General features: G+C 33.7%; 1 protein-coding gene and 1 long non-coding RNA gene across 3 annotated transcripts in view; one reads left to right on the top strand and one right to left on the bottom strand.

Moving 5' to 3' along the window:
* Positions 1-12,561, top strand: part of LOC133526958 (protein unc-13 homolog B) — a 330,171-nt gene that overhangs the window by 123,586 nt on the left and 194,024 nt on the right. The window lies entirely within an intron of this gene.
* On the bottom strand, positions 5,073-5,871 carry LOC133527222 (uncharacterized). The gene is made up of 2 exons (XR_009800840.1): positions 5,383-5,871; positions 5,073-5,256 (listed from the first exon to the last, which is right to left on the bottom strand). It is a non-coding gene; the product is annotated as an uncharacterized LOC133527222 (long non-coding RNA).

Raw genomic sequence — 12,561 nt, 5'->3', positions numbered from 1 at the left:
TTATCACCTATACACCACCATATTACAAGAAATAGTTATAACCGAGCAAAGCTCGGTCGCCCAGGTACTTTAAATCTAAACTACACATCAATCAACCAATATATATAGTACTGGTTTCAGTCACTGGACTGGATTGCTACTGAAATAGATGTGAACGGGGAATCAGGTCTAGTAGATCATCCGGGCTCCATGGTCTGGTCCTCGATGCCCCGTAGTCGCATAACGGAGGCTCTCCAATCCAACTTATGCCGGGGGAAGTTTCATCGTCCGTGCCCGGTTCTTAGGCAATTTAAGCGGCCCCATAGTTTCCTTGGAAGATCGGTTCCCTTGTTCATGATGGTCGGGACGATATTCACAGCCGGGGTACCGTCAACTTGCCTTATCTATTCTTGTCCAGTCCAACTTATCTTTGCCATTCGACGCTAGCACCTCATATTAAAAGCCTCCCGTATTACCCTTGCACGTTCTTCACGTTTCTTTTCGCTTCGTTTCGTATATATTAAAGTATTATATAAGGTATTATAATAAACGAGCACCGTTATGCTACACAGTTAACAAGTGTTTGATGTTACATTTAAGTAGCTATATTAGATACGAACAAATCCTCTGGTAGATGTTCTGGTAATTCCTGGTTAATATTAAATAAACACATTAACCGCTTGAATGTTTCTTAAAGTACCTCTCTAATGACGCATTAAAACTTCCGGGAAAGCAGTGAAAATACTCGAAAGTGCTTAAATTACATCATTCAAAGACATTCAAATTGAAACAAAACCAGTTATAAAACTGAAATTAAAACAATCTTAGTTCCTACCTATTACGTTACAAGCGAATCTTTTATTATATATTTTCTTATTTTGAGGTATCTTCATCACTTCGACCATAACACATACTATTTGTTATTTTAACATTTTATACTGATCTGTTAATATAGTTACAATGGAGCTTTTAAAGTTTTAAAATCTTCTATGAATATTAATAATAAATTGAGGCTAAGGCCTCTTTTATTGAAACATTTTATTTGGACAAAAAATAATGTTTAATATTTTTCTTAGGCAAGTTTTCAATAAAAAACAATTTGTAATAAATAATATTTACAACAGAAACACACCGACTTCACAAAATGGTTTGAAATGCCAATATTTTTTACGCCCACAGTGCATCTCATAATTATCCTTGAAATTAGCCCTAAGGCACGGCAAGGCTAACGCTTATCGTGGAAGAGTCTCATTCTTCTCTTTACCTGCAATTTCATTTCGCTAAATAGCACTGTTTATGCAAATTCTTGATTTTATCACGAAAATAAAAGCATGCTTATAAGATTTCAGGAGTTCCCTCAATTCCTCATGGATTCCGTCATCAGAACACGGCCTTGATAAAAAATGTGCACTTAACTTGCTGATCAAACTTAACAGAGAAAATAGATCGCCAAACATGAAATACGTGTCGTTGAGTTGAGACATTCCATTTTTGGGCCTAGCCAAGATGCCAATCGTTCGCAGAGACACGAAACGATCGACGCTATCTTTCTCTATCGCACTAATTAGAAGAGTGAAAGAGAGACAATAGCGTTTTGTTTCGTTTTATGTAAACTAATGTTATCTTGGCTAGGCTCGCTGATCTTTATCAGCAGTTCCAGTTTACCAAATATAACTTTTTTGAATTTAAATGCTTGATTTGATGATGAAAATACAAAAATTACATTAGGTAGGTTAGGTACTAGGTATGCCTATAAGATGTTATTTAGATGTTCCCTCGATTCCTCATGGATCTCATCATCAGTACCGGATTTTGTCAAAATTGGGGGCAATTCGTAAATATTTTTTTTTCTGTTGAAAAATGACGGAATGACTCTAAGGTAACAAACACTTAAAAAATATATAAATAACCGAATTGAGAACCTCCCCATTTTCGAATCTTGAAGTATGTTAAAAAACGTATGGTGGTACAAAATACAACATTTTCAATACTGAACTTTTCGTTACGAGCAATACTCTGTGTCTACAACAAAGTACGGAGCTCACAAGCTATCTTAAAGAAGAATTTATCAATACTCAACTTTCAAATCTAAATAGCTCGAAGCTTTTAGCATCGGTCTTTTTCAAACCAAATATTGAAAAGGTTCAGTCTTGAGCTAAAGCCAATTTGCCTTATAAAAGTGCCGGAGGATGCTGGAAATATGAGCTTTCTTCATCATCTAGACAGACGATACTTACATTTTAAATAAGGTTAAGGTAATGATATCGGTGCGCGTGAAGCGTGCTGCGATGCGAACGGTGTGAAGATCATATCATAACAATATCATAACATTAACAATTTGTTCAATCAGGATACCGCTCCAGATTAATAATTTCATGAGCACACAAACGTTGATTTCTGACTTTGCGGGCAGTGCTGGACGCCCTCAATCTGGACGCCCGCAATCTCCCTAATTGGTTTTGCAGTTCGTCTAATTTCACTGGCCGCGAGGCGTTAGAGCAGTTTGAACGTCGTTTACTGTATTTGAATTCTATTCCTGCCATTTCAATTCAAATTCAATAATTCATTGAAAGCTCAGAAACCTTCATAATAGAATAATAATATTGTATAACTACTGGCACACCGAGAAGTTATTGGATATTTACAAACTCTAGCAAAAAAGTGCTATTTTCTGTGGCACTGTGAGCTGTGAACCTCGCAAACCCCTATGGCTCCGCTATTTTGAAGAAAAAATCCAAAAACTTAAATCCCAGATAGAACACCCGCAAAATACAAAAGCATTTTCGCTCAAGCTGAAACAGTGAGCTTCCCTTTGCACGGTCAATAATATATTTACAAACTCGCGCGAATAAGTGATATTTTCTGTCGCAATGTGGCATAAATGCATTGTAAATACTATTTTCAAAGTCAGTCGGAGCGCATGTAAGGCGAAGAAAGTTACAAACTGAAACTCGAGTTAGCGAATGACTTTTTCTTTTTTAATCTATCGAACTTTTTAAAAGTCGACCAGAGCTAATCTGTGTTGGGTCAAGTTTTAGTTCGAAGTTTACAGATGAATCCCGGATAACTGTGTCTTGAGAGAATAATATTGTTAAGTATATCAACAGTTGATTATGTTAGAAAACGAAATATTGCTGGGAAATAAGGCCCCGAAGTGGACGAAACGTATGTTCCCAGGCTTGTAACGATTTTCATATTAGTACCATGGGAGACCTTGTTCTACATCCATTTTTTTATAATTACTCTTCATATATTATAGTTTGATATATCGGTTTTTTGAATAATGTAATAAATGGCATACTACCGGTAATACCTAATTAACGGCAAAAATAATGTTATTGTTGGTATAATGGTCATAATGTATATTCACACTTCGTCTAATATACTTTGCCATAATTATTACAAAGTATATTATTTGTTCTATTCTAACCAGTGACATGACATAATTATTTGTGTGGCATAATGACTGCATGACATAAATGGGTTAGGTTAGGTTAGAACTGCGACTCCGCACAAACGGATAACTGGGTCAAAATTATATTGGTTATCTTATTTTTTGCCCCCAAAAAATGGTGACGGAATGCAGCTTTTTGTATGAGATGAAATTAATTTTTATAATTTTTCATGTAAAATATAATCTATAGCTAGAAAGATAGGACTCAACTTTTTTATTTATTTGATAGAAGACATAGATATAAGCGTGACAGATTATTCAGAAACAAGACAACGAAATGAATTTGGACCCAACTACCTAGCAAAAGGAGGGTTAGGTTAGGTTAGAGCTTCGACCTCCCGCAGAATAAAATACCTCGCAAAAATGTGGATTAGGTTAGGTTTGAACTGTAGCCCCCGCATAATCAAAAACTTTGAAAAATTAGGTTAGGTTGGGTTAGGTGGGATAATAATCTGTACTTAGTTATACGGCCTGAGTACTACTTGTTTTAAAAATTATGTAAATATTTACGTAATCATTAAATTAAATATGACAAAATATGTATTTATACTTCATAAAATTATATAAAATATTACGTTATACAAAAATACAATATAACAAAAGTCATTATAAAATATATCTATATACTACTTTTTAAAATTATATTACAATAGGCATTATATCAATGATAGTTTAGATGAAATGACAATGTAACAAAAGAAACGTATAATCAAAATTACATTGTAACATATAATGTTATATCAAATGGCATTATAACATGATAGTTGATATGATATAGTATGAGAGTTTTTTATAAGTATATTAAGCATTACACATCCATTTTTATCATTCGGGATCATGACCCCAAAATCACCTACTATTTAAAATTAGACCTCTCAGTCGGTTGAAAATATAGTAATTAGTGGAGTTTATTTTTGAATCAAAGTCTCTACCAGATTTACTCCCATTCTATTTGCATTAAAAGCTTCATTAGCCTAACTGCACTAACAATCAGTGAAAATAGAAAAGTACTTAGATATTTCCAACTGTATTTCAAGTATTAAGTTATACATGTTTATTCGTAAATTTTCCCTTTAATGAGAACTCAAGTTTCGTGGCGTCAGCATAAGGTCGTATTTTCTGTGAATATTTTCAGTTAGATAGGAGATTGTGAAATATATTGCTCGGTTAAGCTAAAGCCGAGTCAGATACGGTGCACTGTTTATTGGCAAAGGAGTTAGAGCTACTGGATTAAGCTTGATCGGATAGACTTTCCTCTTCTTTCTTTGTTTTTATTTTACAATTGCTAGGAAATTAAACGTATTAGATAGAGAGCGTAATCTTTAAAAAACTACCCACTTAATATAAATGCTTTCAGTCATACAATTCGTATGACGATAAACTGAAAATCTCATTATTATGTAAAATAAGTTTGGTACTTTTATAATTCGAAAGGATATTTGATTAACAGTAATAATTTATAAGTATTCACTTTGTACCGATTATGCTACTTACTTATTGAAAAAAATATTAATTATTTGCCTTTATTGTCATGTTACTATTTACAGCCAATTTTAAAGCCTGATGTTTGTTTACTATCCATTTTTACCAATATATTTATTTCGAAGCACAAATAAATTAACAATCTAATAATCTAGTGTTAAAGGCATAAAAATGAAACTTGTATTTTTAAATAAGTTATTTTGCAGTGGGTTCGGCGATCCCAGTGAACGTGGAATTCAACTGGTACCACCACGCCACGCCACGCTTCGGCCGCTTTCCAAAGTAGTTTCCGTTATATTGCTTCCAAATGCTGGAATAACATTCCACCGCCAGTGAGAAACCTGCAAAGTAATTATAGTTTTAAGCCTAAGCTTAAACAGTACAAGCTCAGCAACCAACTTAACCAAAAAACCTGTAGATTCGATACAAGCTGCCTGTAGTTTCTGCTTTCACTTACACTTACATACCTGCTTGTCACAAGGTTATGTTCCATTTACATTGCCATGGTAATTTTTTTTCTGATACGTGTTTTTCCTACTACTGATTGTTACTAATGGTGGTTTTCGCCTTTCATTGACTATCTGTAGAGGAGTCAAATGTTATAAGATAAGAATGATTTGTATTTTAAGTGAGATGATTGATTTTATGTTCTTAGAAACCATCCTGTCTTGTTGTTTGTCATTTTAAGGCCATGTAGCCAAACTGCAAGTTGCAAGGGCAGGCGTAATGCAAGGCCAAAATAAGTTTGATCTGATATAAGACAGCTGATTTATGTAGACTGAATTTTATAGTCTAAATTATATATTTATGTTTCCTTTGTTTTCTTATTTTTTTTTGTATACTTTATGTGTTTATCTAATTTACTCCATAATAAAGTAAATGAATCTCTGTTTATTCCATTTTTTTTTTCACTTTTGCTGATTAATTTTGTTACCTGTCGTGATTTTTTTCATTTGATGGTCTCATCGAAAGGTCAGCGCTGGAAGCCGTGAGCATCATACTAAAGAGACCATATCGCGGCACTATATGTTTACAATGTTTTTTTTTTTTGTATAAATTTATTTTCTCTGTTCCCTTCGGCCGCGTACGCAACCAGAGCTTCGTAACCAGATGCGATCGAAAACTATTTCTGCCTTGTACGAAACTGGTTGCGATCAAAAACTAATTCCGTCTTACTAGTTATCAGTTACGATCGAACACTTTTCTTTGTTGTACGAAACCTTTCGACCGTTGATAAAGTCAGCTAAGATTATATTTATACACCTTGTTATACAGTATAAGTACTGTACACGTTATATATCTAGTCAAAAATCAGAACACAAAAATTGTACCAGTTGATAATATTCAAATACTTTGTTGGCAAATACAATGTAACCTTGTTCCTTAAAAGACACTGGCTTAAGAGACATGGAGCACTGACATTGAGGATAAGAAATTATCATGAGTATCATGACAAAATATTTGAAAAAAAAACCTATAGCTAGATGGCCGAGACATTGGTTTCGTATAAGAACGAGAAGTGTTCGATCGTAACTGGTTACGGGTAAGACGAAATTAGTTTTTGATCGCAACCGGTTTCGTACAAGGCAGAAATAGTTTTCGATCGCATCTGGTTACGAAGCTCTGGTTGCGTACGCGGCCGAAGGGCTCTGTTTGTGCTTACGAATAAATATTTCTGTTTTTATATACTGAAAAAAAAAAGAATCCAAATTAGCGAAAAATGGCAGCCTGGAGTCTTTTTTAGGTTAAAAACCTTATTTTTATAAAATGCCATGTCACGTCTCGCCTGTGGCACGATTTTAATTAAATAAATATTATTTTAACAAAAAAACCTGACTTCCTTTGTAACAGAAACACGACTGTCCTTTATAGAAAATTTGTGACCGCAGGCTCATTTTTTGAGTTTGTTTGCAGACTTTAAAGTACTTTCTCTGAGGCAAGCGCTATTTTCAAAGGCTCTGGGATTGTTTGGATTATAAAGTGGACAAATAAGTTTTGAGGCCTAACGTTTACTTAAAAGTTTTGTTTTCAATTATTTGCTATATTGCGGAAAAGTCTGTAAACAAAACGATTTGTCAAGAGACTTCATATTATTTATTTGTATAAAAGACTGTTGTCTGATTTTTTCTTTTATATTTATTTTGATTGTTTTAATCCATATCATTTCATTGCAATAAATATAGCCGGCTCATCAGGCATAACAAAAAGGGAAGTACCTTTGTGATTATGCTCATTTTTAAACTTACTAGAAAATAAAACGATAAAAGAAACATTTTTTAAGTTTTTAACGTTCATTTGCACTTTTTAAAAACAAAAGTCTTCAACAGTTTTAAATGATGCATCGTTCTAGATATTATTCATGTTGTTATTTTGCATTGAATATTTAACAAAGAAACTAAACTCAGATTGTTCCTTTGTGCAGGTACAAGTTTTGTTCTTTGATTCCTGTTGAGAATGCTCATGCAACCTTTGCAAAAAGTTAAATTAAAGTTTGTGTTCATCGTCGAATGCTTTTAATGAGAAATATTGTAAAAGTGCCGTACAACAGTTATTGTGCCCAGTTGTGCAATCCTTATTGGGTTAATTGTGTTTAATTGATTGTGTGTGGTTAATTGATTGAATATACCTTCAAGATATATTACAATTAATTATATTCGAAATAGATGTAGTCAGTATTTTTTTTTCTCGCAGTACCAATAATTCAATGGTAATGTATCCTACAGCTACTTTTACTTTATAGTTGAGTAAGCTCAACATGTCTTCTATATTAAATTTGTATAGGTTTTCCCCCATCCTCGGGTGGGGATGGAGATTGAGCGCCTAAGAGCTATTACGCACTGTAATTCAGTCGACGGCGACTGTGATTTTCTATAGTTTATATAGGCATTTACGCACTTAGTCGCCGGTCGCACTGGTGACTCGGCGACTCGCTTCGTAGTGGCAACGCACAAGTGACTGCTGGTCGCCGGCGACCACTCGAAACACGAGTTCAAATAGAAGTGTTCATACTGCGAGCAACTGTCGAGAATCGAGATGACAAATTTGTACCTATCCGTCTCTCTCTCTCGAACATTGTTGTGAAGAGGCATATGTGACATGTCTCCTGGCCCTAAAATAGTTGGGTATCTTTACGTTTACGTTAAGATCCTGCGTTTGCCTGGTCAACATCCAATATGATTTGTATTAAATTCCTTTCATAATTTTCGCAAGTTGCTTATTTACCCGAGTTTAGGAAAAATCTGCTTTTGATTTTGTGGATGGAATCTTTTCGTTAGACCGTCATTTTACTAAGAAGTTTACTAACTGATTCCCTTCAGGCCAGTTTTATTTGTCTTTTTATTCCTATTCCTAAAATGAGATTGCTTTCTGGTCTAGGGGCTGTGTAATAAATGATCGTATTTGCAAATCTTGGTTTTACGACAAGGTTATCGGGACAGTAGAATAAGTAATGCTGCTTAGAATAAATCTTTTTTTGAGTTAAAATGATAGCGTTTGTCAAGAAAATAAATTGTTTTTAAGGTTTTGCAATACTATAATGGTACTGTTACTGTACTTTAAACTCTATGATCATGTAATTTCATTCTTGCTGTTATGATGTACCCAAATAGTCACCACAATTCGTGAAAACTACAAAGTCATGTAATTTCCAAACTTGGAAATTTTTCAGTTTATTTGAAATCTGTTTTTCTATTAAAACATCGACATGCTTCTTTTTGTTACGATATTTCGTTTTTGGTATGAGACCGCTTAAAAACCGCTAGCGTAAATAAAGAATGATAAAACAGAAAAGAAAATTTAATTTGCTAAAATTTACGCTTCGTCTTATGGACCACGCCGCTCTTGTGAGTTATATCGGTCGCACTCGTAACAGAGAATTGTATTCATAGGGCAAGGGCCAGATGCAATGTAGCCGCGTTATCACGCACGAATCGCCCTTGCGATTACGACCTCTTTTGATAGATGGCGTGGTATTATGTTGACGTGTTTAGGATTGTGGATGAATGCGTTGCCGAATTGGGTCAGTTTGATAAACGGACTTTTGTTGGTTTTTTCAATTGATGAGCGTTTGTTTTATACTTTTGCAGACTGACACGCTTAGGCAAGGTTGAGTTTGATTAATGAGATATATTGTTCACTTGATAAAATCGTCGCTGTAAATAGAGATGTTATTCTTTTAATTAATTATAGTCATGAAAATAGGGACTGTTATTTTAGGGTTAAGGTTCATTTGAATGGAAAATTTTCAACAGAGTAAAAACTTTGACACTGTAATTTGATGAATATACAATAAAAATATCCTTAGTTAAATGTAGCTACTTATATATACATGCTGGAACAAAAATAGTGAGGATCTTAAATGGCATATTCGGTATCTTGTTTTGATTACTACAACAAACATTTTTTTGATGCGTAAAATTTTTTTTGCAGGTTGTTCAAGTCGGCCAACCCTTCGTATAAAGGTGGAATATTTTTTCTACTTTTAAGGGTTCCGTACCCAAAGGGTCAAACGGGACCCTATTACTGAGACTTCGCTGTCCGTCCGTCCGTCTGTCACCAGGCTGTATCTCATGAACCGTGATAGCTAGACAGTTGAAATTTTCACAGATGATGTTATTTCTGTTGCCGCTATAACAACAAATACTAAAAACAGAATAAAATAAATATTTAAGGGGGGGGGGGGGGGGGCTCTCATACAACAAACATATTTTTTTTGCCATTTTTATAAATAATGGTACGGAACCCTTCGTGCGCGAGTCCGACTCGCACTTGCCCGGTTTTTTATTCCTAATCATAACACGATACCAAATACGCTTTTAAACAGATCCCCATTATTTTTGTTACATCTAGTATATTTGAATGTAAAAAATCGGTTTAAATTTACTCGTCATATAATGCCTCTCCAAACCTTCTCGTCAAACGGCCCCCGTTATTACTTTGTCGTAAAGAAATGTCAAGTTTACGGCTCACATTTCAATTAATTTAATAGCAAGCGAGATTGAAAAGCGAACATTCCAAAATGGGAAGTGGACTTAATCCGTATTTATGCATCAAACCAACTGGACCCTAATATTTCCTAAGTGATTTTTCAAATAATATGAAGCCTTTTAAAAATACCCCGTCCCATTGTTCTTGTTTTTGAATCCTAGCATTAGAAACGTCTTGTGTAAAGATACACACTTGAAATGTAAAACGCTATAAATTCACGACTCTCCCAAATAAAACGCAATACATTTTGAACTAAACGAGAAACTTTCATATCATTTAAGCAAATTACTAAACGCTCCACCAAAGTCATGCAACATATTTTATTATGAACTTTAAAACTTTGAGCACAAGGATGCTAACCGCCTAAAGTTTCTGTAGTCGGAGCGAGTTAAGCAATGCCTTTGTCCGGCCAATTCGAGTTTTATTTATTCGATCTGTTTCTGACTGATGAGTATCATATCGAAAACAGATTAAATAACTAAAACTCGAATTGGCCTATGTGAGTAAATATATTTTGCAAGTCTGGCACCTAGAAAGGGATCACATCGAAAATCGCGATAACTTTTAAATACTTAATAATATATACCTTCTTGCAGCTTACAAATAAGAGCAATAAAAACGGCTACATTTTGTACAGAATATCTTTACAAGAGTTTCAATGAACTCCAATCTAATTTATTTTAAGATCTTATTTTTGCCTGCCCATTCTCCAAATCAGTTAAGATTTTGTATGCTAATGTCAATCGGATAAGGATTCAATATTGTTAAGATATTTGGCGATGATCGGATCGGAAGCTGACCATGTTGACCCAACCCCATACGAGTTTGGAGAAGTTTGATCATATTTGATTCCTTTCATAAAGATACAGGTATCTCGTAGTTACGTCAGTCTTTTTTTTTTACACAAATAAAATCTGCTAGTGCTTATGTTAGCATTACGTGGATGTCAGTTCTACTTGTACCCTAATACAATGTTAATTCCCGTGAGAAATTTATTCACATTTGATAAAAGAGCCTGAGTGAAATTTCTTTTATAAAACAAATTTTAAAGCGAAGTTCTAACGCGCTGTTCTAAGCGAATACAATGTTCTAAGAATTGAAGTGATCTATATGCCTCTTTAAAAGTAAGTGATGTTTCATATAAAGGCATATTGAATCACGTAGGGGCAAAGCTGCTCAATTTAGCTTACGCTCCGCAACCAAAACGAGCGAATATTCATGTAAGCAAGATATCTCCCATTATTTTACATCGTGTTTCTTGTAAGTTATAAAAATACATGGTTTTATAAAAATAATTTCAGCTGTATTTTCTTATATAAGGTGCTAACACATTGGAAAACATATTTGCTACGTAAAACACCCTGTTAATAAGATTACCGATTTCTTAAAATACCGGCAACTAATATGTTAGAACCATATATTTAGTAAAATAGTTTGAAATAATGGATTAAGATAATATCAGCATACCACATTATTTAGTGATGACTTTTATCAGGTTTATAAACGTGAGCAATGTTGTAAGTTCATAGTTTCCTGCTACCCAAAGGTTGTCTGGAAGAGATCGCTTCTTAGCGATAAGACCGCCTGTTGTTACCTAACTTTTACGCGTTTTTTCATTTCCTGTCTATTTTTAAATGTATGGTACACAATAAAGAATATTTACTTACTTACAATTTTATTTGGAATACTTAATTGGTCTCTAATAATTTATTAAACTACAAATGCAAGTAATATCTACGTTCCTTTATTATGAGTCTCTAGCCGTCCACATGTAAAAATGCAATTTTGATTTTTCAATATGAAGATTAAAAATAAAATGAAATGGGAGACCATTTAAAGGGAAGGCCAGAGGATAAAAATGCTTTTGGTAAATTTTGTAAGAGGTCGAAATTATCCTATAAATGTACCAAATCAGCCATAATTTTGTACAAAAACTTCCTATTTTATTGCTATCCAGATAAAATCATCAATTTCTAGGCTAGTGATACCCTTTGTGATCCGTATCGAACTTTTCATTTTGACAAAGCATCGGTAGAACCGGTAGAATTTACTGCCCAATAAACTAACACGCTCTACCTCCAAAATCCAGTGAATGAAAGCTTTTACGACCATGATCTCCGAGTAAATACAATATTTTATGATCTATTATTGCAAGTCCGGATTATATTGAACTATTTTATTGGGTCAGGTTTGTTTTATGTTAGATTTTGTATAAATATTGCCTTTTGGTGACTTCTAGGAAAACAAAACTGTTGGTTAGATAGTGCAGTGTGTATCAACATTTAAAATTGTGATTAAGTCTAAAAATTTACCAGAAATAAGTGTCCTTCTCTCAGTCTTTACTCTATTGTATTGTATTTTGTATTCTTTTTTTGCAATTTATTGGATATATACAACATATATACATTTGAATACTACAATATTAATGAATTATTTTAGTTTTGACTAAAATAATGACAAAAAAATGGTTTTTAAAAATGTAAATGTACCTACATAAAATAATTTCAGCGTTCATTTGCATATAACTACTTACGTACGAACGTAGTTTCTTCAGGTAAACACCTACCTTTTGCTTTGCCTGCTTATATATAATTGCTGGATAAGAGCAAAGGGAATAGTGGAATACATTTTATATTTAAGTATTTAGGCTCTAAAATTTT

The sequence above is a fragment of the Cydia pomonella genome, chromosome 17, assembly GCF_033807575.1.
Source record: "Cydia pomonella isolate Wapato2018A chromosome 17, ilCydPomo1, whole genome shotgun sequence".
Taxonomy (NCBI): domain Eukaryota; kingdom Metazoa; phylum Arthropoda; class Insecta; order Lepidoptera; family Tortricidae; genus Cydia; species Cydia pomonella.
The sequence above is the reverse complement of the archived record's forward strand: the minus strand, read 5'-3'. Positions and strand labels throughout refer to the sequence as shown.